The sequence below is a fragment of the Castor canadensis genome, chromosome 4 (genome assembly GCF_047511655.1).
Source record: "Castor canadensis chromosome 4, mCasCan1.hap1v2, whole genome shotgun sequence".
Lineage (NCBI taxonomy): Eukaryota > Metazoa > Chordata > Mammalia > Rodentia > Castoridae > Castor > Castor canadensis.
In genome coordinates, this window is record NC_133389.1 from 76,409,972 (window position 1) to 76,427,511 (window position 17,540).

The window sequence follows — 17,540 nt, forward strand, 5'->3', positions numbered from 1 at the left end:
CTTTAAGTCCACTTGCGCTTGATTGGTAGTTTGATTGAGGACAGAATTGCAGGTTACGATTGCTGCACTGCTGGTGGATGGCCCCTCAGCCTGACTCCTCTACAGAAAGACAAGTGATAAACTGGTGCACAGGAAAAGGGGCTGCTAGGAGGCCTGGCATGCAGATGCTCAGCTTGTGGTCTTAGCAGCAGGCCCATGATTTAATGAGTAAGTGACTTACTGGGAAGCATCCCAAGGACAGCTTTCCTTCGTAACAGCCAGGGAGGAAGGATGTGAACTGAAGCTTCCTATAGATGGGGTTTCAGTTGCTATTTGGCCTCACCTGATCTCATAAGAATTCAGGGTGTGAGGATACCATAGAGATGTCCCATGTTAAAGGAAGGGATCAATCTTTTGCCCCCCTGAACCAATCTTCTCTGTGGCATGAGTGATGGCCATCAGAGCAGTGGGGCAGGTGCTCTGTGATAGGAGGTCTGTGGGGGTTGGAGCCCCAAGGGTGCTGTTGCAGCCTTAAGTGAATGTTCCTTCTCTTCTCCTCTTCTCTCTTCCCATAGGCCCTGCCTGGGGGATATGTGCCACTGTGCACAGGACAGACAATATGATACCCACCTGGAAAAAATGGGTATCATGTCAGTCAACTCTAGGCAACATGGCAAAGTCCCATTTTGGGTGTTACCGAGAATATAATGAGACTGTGTTGCGTCTGTGTCACAGTCAGGAAATGGACTGTCTAGATTGGAGAGTTGGAACAACTCCCATCTGAAGATGGGTCAGAGGAGGAGTGAGCACAATAAACATTATAGAACAGGAATAGGGAAGACAGGGAGGGGAGCCTGGGGGTGAGGTCAGAGAGAGAGATTGAGTATACTAGAAGAGGACCTGAGACTCCATGGATGAAGCCAGCCAGAGTGAAAAGATGCGCACTTCTGGGACAACTCGGGGGAGACCTTGGTCTGGATATTGACCACCTGCTAGGTAACCCTGTAGGGGTCAGGAGATGGGTGAAGGCATTCCAGACAGAGAGAACAGCATGGGCAGAGGCCTGGCAAGGGGCCTGAGCTCACCATTCTCAGGCATCCAGTGAGAGCTGCTCTGCTGGAGCAGGAAAGGGCTCCCAGGACCCAGAAGAGCCCCACAGAGGCCTGCATGCTGCCTTCACATTCCCAGCAGAGCCCCTATGTTCCAAAGGCCAGGATTGGCTTGTCAGATGTAATTAAAAGACTGTATACTTCCCTGGAGACTGGTTCACAGGGAAAAGGTACACTCGCAGCCTGGTGGCTGTAGAGCTTGGGGTCTCCATGCTGCCAAGACCTGGGGACTTAGGCACCAGTCTGGGACGCAGCAGGGCTTTTTAAAAGGCCCTGTCCCCAAATACAGTCTCATTTTGAGGAACCTGAGTGACAGCTTCAGCATACAAATTCAGTGGGACAATACCCTGAAATGCAGAGTGTGAACTTGTTCCAGCAAGTGGGAAATGGACCATGGGGCAGGGCCACTCCTCTGGGGCTGGCAGCTTCACTCCCTCCCTGACATACTCTGGGATTTCTTCTCTCAGGGCACATGTCTTCTTCTCTTGAGCCTCCAGGAGGGATGAGCTGACCTTCTGCAAATGGCTTTGGTAGCAATGTTTGGCAGGTTGGGTGTATTAAATGCATTTTTGACTTATGCTATTGTCAGCTTCTGGTGGGGTTATCAGGATGTAACTCTATGCTGAGTTGAGGAGCATCTGTGTATAGGTTCACGTCGGGCTTGCAACTCCTCAATCCATAGGGCAGGAAGTCTTGAGGCAGAATTTCTTCTTCAGGAAACCTCAGTTTTGTTTTTAAGGCAGCCAACAAATTGGACAGGACCCACTCACATTATAGAGGGTGATCTCCTTTATGGAAAGTCCACTGATTGCACATATGCACCTCATCTAAAAAACACCGGCCAGCTCAACACAGGCTTCATCCTATCCCAGGCTTGCCTGTGGTGCCATATGCAAGTGTAGTATTTGCAAGTCTGGATCTGTTTCCTTCACTGACAAAAAGATGACTTTTTTTTAGACAGGTGTTGATGTCACATAACACTAGGTCCTAGTTCAAAGGCTCAGTTGAAACAGATCACAAAGTTTTGGAGAATGGACCTCTACACAATGCAAAATAGGACACTTCCTGTGTCATCTCTAAATGATGCTCAACTTTTCATACATGTTCAGCAATGTTTTGTAAAGAGGGAGGAGGTACCTCTGTACCTTTGGGAGAGGGAGCAGAGAGAAGAGGACCAATTTGTTCATCTTGGTGACATGCGGGGAGTTGGGAGATGATTTCAGTTGCCCCTAGTGTCCAGGGTGACCAGGACTTCAGAAGAGCCTTGTGGAGATGACCCTGCTGGCCTCCTGGCAGGTGAGGATGGCTAGCTTAAGCACTGACCAATTCATAATGAGTCAATAAGAACAGATGGATGGGAAGAGTTGGTTAAAAATGTTTTTGACATTGAGGTCCCCTTTGTTTTGAGGCACTTTAATGAGAGATAACTGGAGAATCTATTAATTAATTTCTCTGTAGAGTTGAGTACATACCTGGCTTCGATTACATCTCTGCATTTTGTTTTTTGGTATTTTACATAAAACATACATATGTAAATCAGAAACTGTGTAGGTGAATGGCTGTGCTTATATTTTCCTTAGTTATTGTTCTCAAAATGTGTTCCCCACATCAAGAGCAGCTTGCTGGAAATGCAAACTCGAGGGGCTGAGCTCCAGTTGGAAATTCTGGAGACAGAGACAGCAGTTCTGTCAGAACCAGGTGGTTCTGAGGGTGCAAAGTTGCAGAGCCACTGAGGGTTAGAAGTGACTCCTGCTGGCCTGTAAGATGGGTGCTGTCAGCCCTGGCTATCTTGAAGCAGAGATAAGGAGGAAAAGGTCAGGGTACAGTGTGAAGACTGATGTCATGGCCCTCTAAGAAGCAAATGTGTGGCAAAGATGCCAGATTCATTTGTGGGGAGCTACCTGCCCAGGGTAGGTGCATTGCTAGTCACAGTCACCCTCAAGCCTCTGCAGCAGGAGCAGCCTGGTCCTCTCTGGCTCTAAGAGGAACACCATCAGGGGCATGGAGTCTCGCTGGCCAGTCGCATGGGGAAGACATCTTTGATGTGAGTGATAGTCAACGGTCTTGTAGTTGTAGCTGCTTGGGGTGTACAGACCTGTCTTAGGAGACCATATACAGGTCTGTCCTTACACTCTGGACTTCCCAAAGAGTGGTACCTGGGCCACACATTGCAATCCTCAGAGATGACAGTTTTTCTGATTTTAGGACATTGAACTTGACCAGGCATCCAAAATACAGGGTGCCCCTGTTAAAACTGTATTGGTGGGCTGAACTCCCAAAACTTCCTATTCAGGGCTGGCTGTAGTGATGCTGCTGGCCAGGGGATAAAGTATATAGGAAGCTGTCAGGTGCAAGAAAATGGAAACCCATGCCACAGTAAAGAGACTTGAAAATAAAGAAGATTTGCATCGCTTTGAAGGAGTGTCTGAGGTAGGGTAGGTTTAAGGTAGAGGGAGCCTTGGGGTAGTCAGGGACTGGTTCCTCTTGACCTCTCTACTCTTATACCTTTGTGGCCTCAGGGTAGAAAATGGCTGCCTCAGCCAAGGATCACACCCTTACTCCACATGATCCCAGGGGATAGATAGCATTGTTATTCCAGTATCTCATATCTGGGTCCTCAGATTCCCACAGGTCAAACCTCTGAACTGGTGACTGAGGCAAAGGATGCCACTCAGCAGCTAGAGAGGGGGGAGATACCCAGTGAAACTCTGGGGGTATTAGGAAGGGTGAAGAGGAACAGATAAGGACAGGGTGACCAACTCCTGTTTGTCTGGAACATTTCTTGGTTTAGCATTTAGCACTGAAAATCCTGTGCCCCTGGAACCTCCTCTGTCTGGATAAACAGTGACTGCTGGTCCCCCTGGATGCTGGGTTGGCTGTACCTGTTGGGGCAGCCCTGACCTGAGGATGCAGCTCCCTGGGGACAGTTGTGCTCTGAAAGCCCTTGGGGGCACAGAGCACCTGTAACAAACTCCTCCCCACCCCGCCATCTCCTGCTTGAGCAAACCCTCTTCCCTGCTTTTTTGAGTTTGTCTGCTTTTAGGCACTGGTTCCTGTGTGTTCAAGCACGTCTGTAGCCTTGCCCATGGGTCCTGTCTTGTGAAACTGGCCATTTCAAAACTCTGCTGTTGCAGAGCCTCAGCGGACTTCCAGGCAGGAGTGTGGGTTTCCTGAAAGCAAGTGGCAGGAGTGAGAAGAGAGAGGTGCAGAGACCAGAGGTGCCCACACCGGAGTCCAGTGGGGATACCTGGGGTACTCAGGCTCTGTGAGCCTGTTAGCTCATCCAAACATCAGGCTCATAGTTTTTCTCAGGCTATTGTGGGATTTAATGAGGTGGTGGCCAGAAGTGCAGAGGCAGCAGCTATGTAATCCCCCAGTCTGCCCAGCTGTCTTGGCCTGATGCTCTGCTAGGACTGTTTCAGTGGAGATCATCTGCCTCCTGAAGTGTGTGTAAGATGATACAGGGAGGAGGAAATTTACTTGTATGAATATTAATCAGTTTTTTGCTGAGGGTGACCAGGAGTGGATGCAAAATGTAGGTTCTGCCTCATTAAGAATTTTTAACATTAATGATTTTCTTTCTTCCCCATGCTAAAGCTAAAAACTAAGTCTGCTCCACTTGTCAGAGGGCTGCTCTCTGCAGTGGATGCTGAGGCCACCATGCAGGATGCAAGGAAGCTGGGAGGTGAGGGGTGCAGGCAGGGGCCACCCAAACCTGGGGCAGGTGTGAGAGTCTCCAGAATATTCCTAGCTTTGAAAGTTTGCTCTCCTCCTGAATCGAAGGGGCCTGGAATCCACTGGGTCCTCTCCATCCATCAGGCCAACTGGGGACATCTTGACTCCTACGGTGAGTAGCCAGGCCTTCAGAGATGGACTGCCGTGGCCCAGGAACTAACTAAAGCTTGTGGAAGACAGAGGTAAGAGCCAACCATTGTTGGTATTTTACCAATGAGCTGCTTTGCCCAAATTCAAGCTGCAGTGTTACAACTAAGTTGTGTCAGCCAGTTCTTATTTCAGGGACAACCCAGTAACCAAAAAAACCCAGTCTTGACATAAAAGCCTTGGGAAACCCTAAAAGGAAGTTGATTCTAGAGGCCCTGATCAGTGTACACCATTAAAGAGTCATTCCTTTGGCAGATTTTGAGTTTTATTTGAGTAGGGACGGGGGTAGTGATAGACTTGTAAGACAATCTCTAGTGAGTTGTGTAATCCCCTCCTGTTGACTCTATCTGGCACCTGCAAATAGGATTTCCTTCCTAAGATCAGTTTATGATGTGATCAAAAGGAACATTAAGCCAGGCAGGGCTGACCTAATCAGGGGATTCTTGGTCAGGAGATAAGAGAGGGAAGTAGCACAAACATTGTCCTTTTGACCAAACTGCCATGTTGTGAGAGGGTCAGGTGGGAGGGAATAGCCTTTTGCTCCTGATGGCCTCTGTTACAGCAGTGAGAGTTTCTGCTATATGCTGTATTCTACCTATTGGCTTGGGGAAGGACCCAACCTGAGATGAAGTCCTAGCACTGGCCACCACCTGAGTGCAGCTGTGCGAGATCCAACAAGACTAGTGCCTGAGCCACAGACATGGTGACATAGTTTATTTGTGTTGCTTTAAGCCATGAAGTTTTGGAAAGTTGTTCTATACCACACAAGATTAATACAGGAGAAAAGAGGCAATGGTGAGGTGTCACAAACATAATTGTTACCATTACTGACTTTCTCTGCTGTATTATCTCATTCAACCATCATAACATCCACGGTGTTAGGGTGGCTTCCTGGGAAAGTCCTCTGCAGACACCACCATTTAATGCCTTTTCTTCTTTCAGGGGACTGACAGAATTAGCAGCTATAACTCTTACCTATTGCTGTTAGGCTCCTTCTTCTACATGGGACCAAGGACAGGGTTTAGGGGAGAATGACTTGTCTTCAAATCTCGTCTTTGCCATTTATTAGCTGAGTGGCCTACAGTGGATCACATGACGTTCTAGAAATTATTTCCTGATCTGACAGTGAATGGAGTTGGTCCCAGAGGCAGAAGGCAATTCAGTCCCTTCATGAGAAATGCACAGTTACTCCTGGGGATGAGCCAGAGAGCCAAGGGACACAATCCTGATTTTCAGGATGATGACATGGGTTTCAGAGAAGTTGAATGATTTGCCTGAGGACAGCAGCAGGCAAATGACGGAGCTAAAAGGGTGACTTAGGTCTGTGGGATTTTTCAGCAAAGGCTTGTGAGGATCTTCAGTTCCTCCAACCTGTCTGCAAGGGTTCAGTGAGACCTGGCTTCCCTGTCGCTGTGGATTCTCGTAATGGTATCCAGCAGTCTGTCAAGGAGGTGGCCACCACTTTTCATCTCTTTCTGAAATGCCAATTATTGGTTTATTGTATCCTTTCAGCCTCTTCCCTCAATACTGCCTCGCACAGGAGTGAATCCTAGTAATGGTGGGACGATGTCCTTCCTTGCAGGAAAGAGGAAGGTTTGAGTGATCACAGCCAGGGCATTGGCACTCAGGAGGGAGTTGTCTCCACAGCCTGCTGGACTGGGGCTGGCCTGCGACAGGAAGTGCTGGCCATGTGGAAATTTGCTCCATCTCCAGGAGTCTAGGCTTGGGCTTGTGGGGTGAGCTTTTTCCAGGTCTGTTTAGGTCCCCACCATCCTCGGGACTCAGCAAAAGTCTTCTAGAACATCCAGCATTCTGGGACGTCCTACCTGTGCTCTGAGAAGCCAAGGGTTTCTGTCCTCTTGAATCGAAACCAGAGAAGTAAAACATAAAAGGAATACGGTTCCTGTGAATTGGAGACTGTGGCCCATGGAAACTGGAGCAGGCACCTTTCAGGTTAGATCACTCGTTGTCACCTCTGAGCTTATTCTTCTTGAAGAGCGAACCTCGGAGGACTGAAAATTTATTGCTTTTTACTTTAACAAAGAGATGATTCCTTCCTTGCCATGCAATTAGTGTGCTGTGTCGTACACATTGGACCCTAAACTCCTGAGGGCTGGTGGGAAAGCCAAGCTGCTTTGTGTTCATGGTGAGGGCAGGTGTGGGGCTGGTCACATGTCCATGGGATCTTGCTGCAGATTCCTTGCTGGGCTTTGCCCTGCTCACCTCCACAGGCTCCCTGGAGTGAGTGACCCCTTTGTGCACCCCACACAAATGCACAAATAGAGTGCACTCACACACGGTGTACCCACACACTGCCCGTCCTGCAGACCCTGGGCAAGGCTGCCCCTCAGGAATCTTCTCATTCACCCAGTCCCTGCTGCAGGGCACCTTTCCTGCCCCCTCTGCCTGGGCCCATCTGCTCTTCTGCAGCCGTCACCTGACCATGACTCCTGAGAGAGCCCTTTCCTGGTTCCCTCACGGCCCCTCTCAGAGTGCACATCACTGTCACCTACTCAGAGGGAGAAACCCTCTCTGTGGGGTGGGTGAGTCACTCTCCCCTGTCTATCTGTGAGTCTGCCGTGCTGGGGCTCCTCTAGGAACAGTGCCAGCTCACTCAGCTCTGTAGACTCAACTGCATTTGACCAGTTGCCTTGAGGAAGGGGCAGACTGAGACTAAACTGGCCAGCCTGTAAATAGAATTGAAAGAGAATATGGAAATTTCTGACATTCTTGGCCTCTCTGGGTTACAAAACAAAGTGATTTCTCATCTGCAAGCACTAAGGTGGGACTTACCTGAGCCCCTGAGCTGGACTACAGTCTCCTCATATGACTAAGAGGCTGGTCTCTGAAGCCAGTGCCCCCAAAGCACACATAATTAAGTCTAGAGAGCAAAGTGTGCCTCAGAAAAAGAATGCAGTGTAATTGTTGGCAGCTGGAGGTGACCATGAATATGTAGAAAACCCTTGAGCTTGAAAGAGTTCTGTTGGCATTAGTGCTCCGAGTCTGGCAGGAAGGAGAGGGAGGCTGTTCAGGACATGAAGATCTCTGAGCTCCTAGTTTGCCTCTGGCAGGAATGGCTGAGAAAACTGTTTAGGGCCATAGAACGACATGTTCTCCAAAGCCTTCATATCATGAGGTCACGGAGGATACTGGAAAAAGCAGTACCTTCCTGGGGTGGAGTGATGGGTGGAGGAACTGTTCCTGAGAGCAGAACCAGGGCCTAATCAAAGGATGGTTCCTACCGGCAAAGTCAAGGGCTTGCCACTTTTCCCAGGACTATTTCTAATTTCTCTGGGCCAGTTGTAGTTATTGGTCTCTGGGGAAAGAGGAGACCTGTGGGTCTGAGGTAGCCATCAGGCCCTGGACTGAAGGCTGATGCAATGTCGATGTCTTGAGAAAGGCCAATGTGCATTTACATGTGCATTTGATGTGTATATTATGTCAGCTTAGGTTATTACTTGGTAAATATTTATTCCCTTCCCTCTCTGGGGATGTATGTCAACCGTGGTCATGTGACTTGTGTTGACCCACAGAACATTGGCAAAGCAAAGAGGAGCAAAGGCTTGGAATATGCCTGTGGTGCTGGGCTTGCCTCCTTGCCACCATCACCCATTTCATCTTTTTGTTGGACAGCTGATCTCCCTTCCTGGAAGAGGGAGAAGTTCAACCCAGGCAGGCGCTCAGCTGAGCCAAGCGCATCTCAGATCCCCGACTCTCCTGCTGGTCAGATGCCTGTGAGCTGTTATAAATGAGTTAGGTGAACAGGGCTTTTGGAGGGTTTGTTATGGAGCAGCAGCTGACTGACACAGCTTCCCTAAGGTGAGAACAGGAAGAGCACCACACTGGCCTGCTTTCTGGGTTGAGTGGAAGCAACAGAAGAAGCAGCTGAAGAACAGTGAGTGAGCCTCGATCTGGGTCCTGGAGTGAGTGTCCATCTCCAAATCTTCTCTTTGCTTCTCTTGCTCCACTTGGAGGTCCTGAAAGTGAATAATAAAAGGGAATGAAGGCTGCTTCATGTAAATATCCGGATGAAGATGGATACCCCTAAATGAGGATGAACGTGTTTTGTTCTTTTCAGTTATAGGAAGAACAGGTATTCTTCTCTCCTGATCAGCCTTCCTGACTACGGGTGACACTGTTAACTGTAAACGCCTTCCCGGCTCGCTGTCCTGTCCCATTACAGGGCCATACAGCCGCTGTCAGCAGCTGTTGCCAGCACTTTGAGACCAGAAGGGAGATCTGATTTGTCAACATCCCCCGTGTAACAGATTTATGGGCCTTAAACAAACATTCTTTTAATGAAAATTATAATTTAAAAAACCCCTCAGAAAATGGCCTCGTTAAATCTTATGCCAGACCATGTATTTAAACAACCTTCAATTGAAGCTGACTTACTGTCTTTTTTCTTCATATAATTAATGAGATGAAGACTGAGCTCTAAAACAGAGTTGGTAATTGCTTTGAAAAATACAGATTCTTTATTCTTTTTCCCAACCTGTCCTCCCTTGTCTGACTCATCCTTCTGTGAAGGTAATGGGGTTGGTGACTTGGTGTGGTGTGGGGGTTCCTAATGCAGCAGGATTTGTTGATTTCCTGATCCTTCCCTCCCAAACAGCACACTCTCCAGGGCAGTAGCTGCACTGGGCTTTGGTTTGTTGCTGGAGCCTCCAGGGGGCTCACCACAGATGAGGCTCAGTGGTTGTTGATTGCAACTGGAAGCAGAGGTCCATCTCCTGAGGCACCGGGGAGAGGAGACCACTGATGTGCAGACTCAGGCACACTCATGTTTGGCTCCCACTCATGTGATCCGGAGTGATCCCACATTAGGGTGGAATACCCAGAGGTAAATCACAGCCCTCAAGCAGGGAGTGGGCGTCTTCCTCTGCTGTGTTACTGCCTGGTGGTGGAAGGACTGTGCTGCCAGCTACAACCTCAGATGAGGAAGGAGGCAAGAGGGTGCTTTCCTGTCCCAGGTGTCCTACCTGCTGCCCTCTGCCTCTCTTTGTTACCTACTGTGGTTTGAATATGGATAGTGTCCTCCAAAGGCCCATGTATTAATGGCTTGGTTTCCAGGACCAATAAGGGGGTGGTGGAGCTTGCAGGGCATGGAGGTTTGTAGGACTCAGAAGGAGATGGTGGGACCCATGTTTCTTCCTATCTCTTTGCTTTCTGGTTCATGAGGTGAGCAGTTTGTTCCACCATACATTCCCACTTGGATGTGCCTCTCCTTGGAGGCCCAAAGCAAGGAGGCCACTTGATCTTGGATTGGAACCTCCACACTGCAAGCCAAAATAAACCTTTGTCCTTTTAAGTTATTGCCTTTGGTGTTTTGTTATTGTGGTGGAAAACTGATAAATACACCCATCAACTCATAAGTGGTTCATGATTATATCAATGCATCTGATCTAGTCCTCCCTTTAATCTTTACAGAGCTCAAATTAGGTCTTGATAGACACTGTTATAAAGTAATTTAATACTTGTCTTATATTTGTACACAGTTGTCCCTCGGTATCTGTGGGAGACTGGTTCCACAATCCCTGTGAATACCAAAACCTGCAGCTGCTCAATGTCTTATATAAAATAGTGTAGCACAGTCATGAGCTGCTTAACGATGGGCTCATGTTCTGAGTAAAATGTCACTTGGCCATTTCATCATTGTGTGAACCTTGTAGGGTATAAGTACACAAACTACAATGTTACAATGTTTTTGGGTGATATGGAGTCTTCTGAAACCACCGCTATATATGCAGTCTATCAATGATTGCACAAAACTTTTTGTGTATGCACCACAATACATGTTTAAAAAAGGTGAAAATAGCTCCATACTGGCAGCAACCCAGAAACCATCAAGAGTATTAACCATAAGTAAACAGGTATATTTATACAGTGGAATACTATACAGCAATAAAAACATACAAATTACAGATACACAGATATACAGCATAGATGAATCTTCAAAATCTAATCTTAAGCAAAAAGAAATTAGATGCAAGAGAACTGTAATGAAAAATTCCATTATATAAATCTCAAAACAGCAAATTAAATTCCAGCCCACAACAGACTGCATATATGACATGAGATCATATCACCTTGTGACACTGTACCTTCTTAGTGTAAGTACACCCTGTGATGGCCACACAATGACAAAATTGCCTAATAAGGCAGTTCTCAGAACACATTTGCTCTGTTCAATTAGGACTGACTGTATTTGCCTACCAACTATGTACACCCTCTTTGTATTCTGTAAACTAGATTACCGTGACACCAAATATATGATATGAATGCTGGGGAGATAGTTTTCATACTTATTGGTTTGGGAATAATAATAAGAAAAAGTCTGTACATGTTTAGTACAGATGGAAATTTGTCCTGAGTATTTTCAATCTGTGATTGGTTGAATCTGTGAACACGAACCTGTGGATATGGACAGCTCTACTTTCTTCTCACTGAGTTAGATCACAGAATTTTTCTAGTATATTCCCTACATTTCTGTCAATGTCTGAGATGTGTCAACTTTGAAGTTGGACAAGCCACTGCCTGGACGTCCAGAGCTGACCAGTTCCTGAAAGCTGGGGCATTGCAGAGAGGCCCTAGGTGGGAGGGCTGGTGGTCTCCAAGGGCTGGTGGTCCCCTAGGTCTGGGGACAGCCCAGACAAGGTGAAGTCACCTGGATGCTGGCAGTGCAAGAGCCCCTGGGCCTGGGATGTGAGTGAGGTTGCGGATGTGCCTCATTTCTTTGTGTAGCCCAGCTGGCCCGTGAGGGGCAGGGCCTGCCTCTCTCTCATAAATGGGATGCTACCCAATCTATTTCTGCTAACGAAAGCCAATTAGGCTATTAAACTCAATTTGTTAAGATTCTATTTTTTAACAGTGGGGAGAAAAGAAAGAAAGATAATAACCTAGTGCACTAACGCCTGGGTGTGTGGATTTGTGCATTTTGGAGTTAGGAAAATGATTTTTGTCTTCCTATTGTTAGTAGTTAAAATTAGTGTCCTGCGTGGGCTTGTCAGTGACTGGACAGGGAGTGAGACTAAGTGGCTGGGGACAGTGGAGGTGGGCAGCTCTGGCTCTAGGCATGTTCAAATGCAGTACTCCAGGAGAGTTGTACATTCTGTGCTTTGAAAAAAGAAGTTGAAAAATTGAGATTTTAGTGTGAAGCCTCTTGAATTTTAAAAGCTAGGAATCAATTAAAAAATAGTCTGTGTTCCAAATCAAACACATCTGTGAGCTTGGTTTGGTGTCAGTGCTATCTGTATGCTCTTTGTGGACTGCACAGCCTCCAAGGGCTCCTGCCAGGCCACTGGAGGGGTGTATGGACAAAGTGAGACGCAGAGAAGGACCAGGAAGATTGTATGCTGATATGGGGAGGGGGTAGGGGAAGGGAAGAGAGGCCATATCTCAAACTCACTCAGGCAGACAGGGCTTACAGCAGCTTGGACTTGTCATGTGGGCTCTGCCCTGGTTATCCTGCCTGAGACTCCAGCGTGTACCTTGGAGTGCAGAGTTGGGGATGGAAGGGACTGCAGGTGGGATGATTTTCATTATAAAAAAGACCTACATGCTTGGAAAAAAGAAGACCCATGTGAGAAGATGGATATAGTGTGCTTTGCTGTGTCATCATTTCACTCTGCATATCCCATAGTATCATGTTATATACCTAATGTATTTATAATAACATTTATTTTTTATTATAAATTTTTTTATTAGGATATATTCATTATTCGGGGGGGATTCATAGTGACAATTCCAATTAGTTTTATATTGTACATTATTTATATTGCTCCCATAATCTCATCCCTCTTAGCCTCCTTCCCATCTCATTTAAAGGAATTGCAAGAAGTTTTTCAGTTCTGTTTAATATAGGTATATGAAGTCCATCTACCATATACTGTCACCTTAATCTCCTTCCTTCACCCCCCAACACACTGTGCCTGTTTTACAGTCCTGATTTTTGTTATTAATATTTAAGTTGATGTTCAAAGGGGTGTCTTAATGTAAATATCATTTATTTAAGAAAAGAAAGGAGTTGGGCTATCACGGGACAGCCAGGAGACCCTGAGGAAGGACTTGCCTTTGAAGTATGGTTCCTTTAGAGGATGTGGGTCAGTAGCCAGTGAGAAACAGCCCTGCCCCCAGCTACCAATGGGAGCCCCCAGCTACCAATGGGAGGCGATCTTTAAAAGAGATGGAGAGAAGACAGAAGGCTCTGGGGGTGGGGGGAGAGGTTCATTCTCCAGGAGCATGTGACAACAGAGTGAGGAGGAGGACAGCACCCACCTCCATCTCCATTTTCTTTGCTGGGCCTCGCAGGGTACTGCTCTGCCAGCTGGAGAGGTGTGTGTGGCCCAAACATCCACATAAAAGCCTGTGCATAAATGTCCATGGCAGCACCACTCACTATAGCCAGAAAGGTAAAACCAGTCCATCAGCTGAAGAATGAACAGGCAGATGTGGGATCTATGCACCAAATCATTCTGCCACACGGGCAACACCGATACATTCCTCTTTTGTAGTATGCTGTTCTTGCTTCATGAATGCTGTTTTTCACTCTTATTTCTCTGAAGATATTAATTGGATCACTATTTCTTCTTTTCCCTTTCTCCTTCCTTCCTTCCTTCCTTCCTTCCTTCCTTCCTTCCTTCCTTCCTTCCTTCCTTCCTTCCTTCCTTCCTCCCTCTCTGTCTCCCTTTCCTTTTTGCAGTGCTGGGGAAGGAACTTAGGGCCTGGAGCACACTAGGCTAGGCAAGCTCTCTACCCTGAACTACACCCCCAGTTCTGGTCCACCTTAAAAAAAATTTCCCCTACTTGATTTCATTTTGGATGGAACACATCTTGCAGTTATTTTTAAGAAAGGATTCACTCAGACATGTGACGGTTTGGCCGGATATAGAGCTCAGGATGGCAATCAGTTTCTCTCAGAATGTTGAAGGCAGTCCTCCATGGTCTTCTTCCACTGCTGCTTTTAAGATTCCAAAGGCATTTTGATTTATGATACTTTATATGTGACATGTTTTTATTATTTGGTAGTTTTGAGCTTTTTTCTTTGAATTCAGTAGTCTGAAACTCAATAAAATGGTGCTTTGGTGAGTATGTTTTCATTTATTATATTGGGCTATTCATAGCCCCTTTATTGTAGCAATTTATAAACTTCATTTCTGGGAAGTTTTCCTCATTAATTTCATCAATTATTTTCTTTTTTCTCTCTCTCTGGAATTATTTTTATTCACAAGTTGAATGCTCATTAATGTAATCTTTTCTTTCCTATTTTCCAATATTTGTTTTTACACTCTACTTTCTTAGAGATTTCCTTATGTTTGTTTTTTAATGCTTCTGTTGATTTTTCATGTTTGCTATCATATTTTGAATTTTCCTCTTTCATAGCATCCTGTTCTTGTTTTATAGATGCAGTTTTTTCTCTTATCTCTGTGAAGATATTATAGTTTTAAAAAGTGGTTTTTATCCTGACAAAAAGTGGCAGCCTAAACAGGCAATAGATGTCTAAAAGCTCTAGTGAGGCTTGTCAACTTGGAGCTCTTTTGTGGAATTCACTGGAGGGCACTGGATGATAGTACCTTTATGACTTCCTCCAGGGGCTGGATAGAGCCCACAGAGAAGAGTCTTAGTTCCTGCATAGGGATTGTTTTAAAATATGGATCTTGTTATTTTGGTGGGGCTAACAGATGAGGAGATGAAAGCCATTGAAGAGATCCTTTGTTGTACTCACAGATCTCAAGAGAAAGCAAGTGTGTTGCTAGTGTGTCATTGTGGCTTTAATTTGCATTTTCCTAGTGGCTAATGCTGTGGAACCTCTTTTCATGAGTTTGTGTACCACCCATTTGTTCTCTTCTGTGGAATGTCTTCTCATGTCTGTTGCACAGTTTCTAATTTGATTGTTTTTTACTATTGAGTTTTGAGGGCTCTTTATATAATATAGGTACTGGTCTTTTGTCAGATGCACTGCAAATCTTGCCACTCAGTCTGTAACCCATCTTTTCATCCTCTCAACAAGGTCTTTTGTGGGGCAAAATTTTCAGTTTTGATAAAGTCCAGTTTATCAGTGTGTCTTTTCATGGATTGCTCTTTCTTTGCCTAGTCGGAGATTCCAAAGATTTTCCCTTGTTTTATGCTTCACATTTAAATGCATGATCCACTTTGAGTTAGCTATTCATGTATATAATATGTAAGACTTAAGTCAAAGGTAGTGTTTGCCTATGAAGTTCCAGTTGCTCCAGAACCATTGGTTGAAAAGGTATCTTAAATAACTTTGAATATATTAATCACAAGCATTAAAAATTCACATCTAATAACTCCAATTTGAGGATCACTTGTAGGCTTGTTTCTATTGTCTATTTTTTCTCTTGACCTCCTTTTTTGGTCTGCCAGTTCATGTTTGTTTGAATGCTGGTCATTATGGGTCAACATAGTAGTGGGTCCAGGTGATGTTTCCTCAGCATCCCATCCATTTACCTGTCCCCCAGCCCTGTGATAGAATAAGGGTAGAGCTCATTGATTTTTTTTTTCAGGGTCTAAGAGCTTGAAGTTGAGTTTCAAGCTTTGCAGAAAATAACTTGCATCTGGTGCACCCCACTTTTTCTCTGGAGTAGTTATCAAAGCCATCTTCCCATGTGGGCCACAAACTGTGATTTTTATTTCTACAACATCCAAATCTCCAATGAATTACATTTCAGATGTTTCTGATTGGTTTCTTTGTCTGTAGCCTTATTCTGTGTAAGAGTGGGCTCATGCCTTGGGGCTGGGGAGGAAAAGATGTAGCTTATATGTTCACTTTTCTTTTTAAAAAATTTTTTGTTATGATATATTCATTATACAGGAGAGGATTCATAATGACACTTCCTATTAGGCTTATGTCACACATTTAAAACATTTGCAAGAGGTTTCTTTGTTCTATTTCATATAGGTATGTGGAATCCATCAGCCATATACCCTCACCTTCATCTCCTTTTCACCCTCTCCCTACTATTTATACCCCCCGTACCTATTTTATAGTCCTGTTTTTCATTATTATAGTATTTGAGTTGATGTTCAAAGGAGTTTCTCAGTGTATCCCTGCTGTGGGTGTATCTTTACTTTGGTCCATTCAACCCCTTCTATTACTCTCCCTTACCCCTTTACCTCCCACCCCCCATTTTTCAACAGCTTTCAAATACACATTCTTAGATTCTCTACCTTCACAAATGTTATGCTTTATGATATTACTGATGCTCTGTCATTCTCTTTTCCTTTCCCTCTTTCAACATGTTCCATAGAGTAGTTCCACTGTTACAAACATATGAGTTTGTATATGACCATGCTTTTTTGTGTATATGTTTATCTTTTGGGTTCTGAGCGTCTTATGCTCTGTATTGAAGAGCTAGAACTACAAGTTTTGTCTGTGCAGCCCCATGATATTTCTGAAAGCTCTTCCAGACTTCAAGGTCATCCTCAGCCTAGCTCTTGCACCTCCCACCTGTTCTGCTGTAGTCTGCCTGTGCCAAGGGGAGCATACAGGAGGGCCTGGGCTCATTCAGAGCTCCTTTCTCATCAGGACCTATCTCTTTTGGTGCTTTAAGTCATATTTTTAAACTTTCCTTTTGTGCATTTTATTTCTCATTGCCCTTGGCTGAAGTGTTGGTCTGTTGTAAACTACTCGGTCTAGTCAGAAGGAGAGGCCTCCAGAGCATAGAGAATTTTTTTTTTTTTTGAGGTACAGGGGTTTGAACTCAGGGCCTTGAGCTTGCTAGGCAAATGCTCCCCATTTGAGCTACCCACCCAGCCCTTTTTACTTTATTTTTCAGATAAGATTTTGAGTTTTAGCCTGGGGTCAGCCTCAACTGCAATCCTCGTACCTCTGCCTCCTGGCTAAGAGAATGACAGCTGTGTAGCACTAGGCCTAGCAGGAGCCTATATTTTGACAGACTCCAAATTCCTTAATCTTCCTACTCCAACAGAACTCAATGTCTAGTTTTCATGCAAATATGCCCTCAGATGACAAAAAAAATCTGTTGATGCGAGATGTGCACAAAGAAACACATAGGCAAACACAGCAACTCATTCTGATATGGAGTAGGCAGTAGGAAGGGAATAATACACAAGGCACCAGGGAGTGGGTGTGGTACCATATCCAGGTACATTTTGGCAAACATCCTGCTCCACCATTGTCCTAGAGAAGTGGTTTTCTACTGTTGAGGCTAATTCTTGGCATTGCGGCCAATAGTCCCCAACAACAACTCCACCAGAGACTATCCCAGCTCTAGAAGTTAGCTAGAGGCCTCATTTATATCTCATTATAGTTGCAATTTCATGCATGCACCTCCCTTCAAATTGCCATCTTGGCTCTGAGGCAACCTTATTAGGTAAACCGGTCCCCATTCACCAGTTTTTTAGAAATGCCCTCTGCGATCAAGCACATATCCTTAGCATAATCATTAAACCCTATCCATAAAAGTGTCTAAGACGCAGGGTTCAGGCTTACCCTCAGTTTCCTTCGAGGGTAGATTATCACTTTATGATCCATTATGCTTGGTGGCCTCACTAATGGTGGGACTTGAAGCCTGTTTTCTGGTCTCTGCT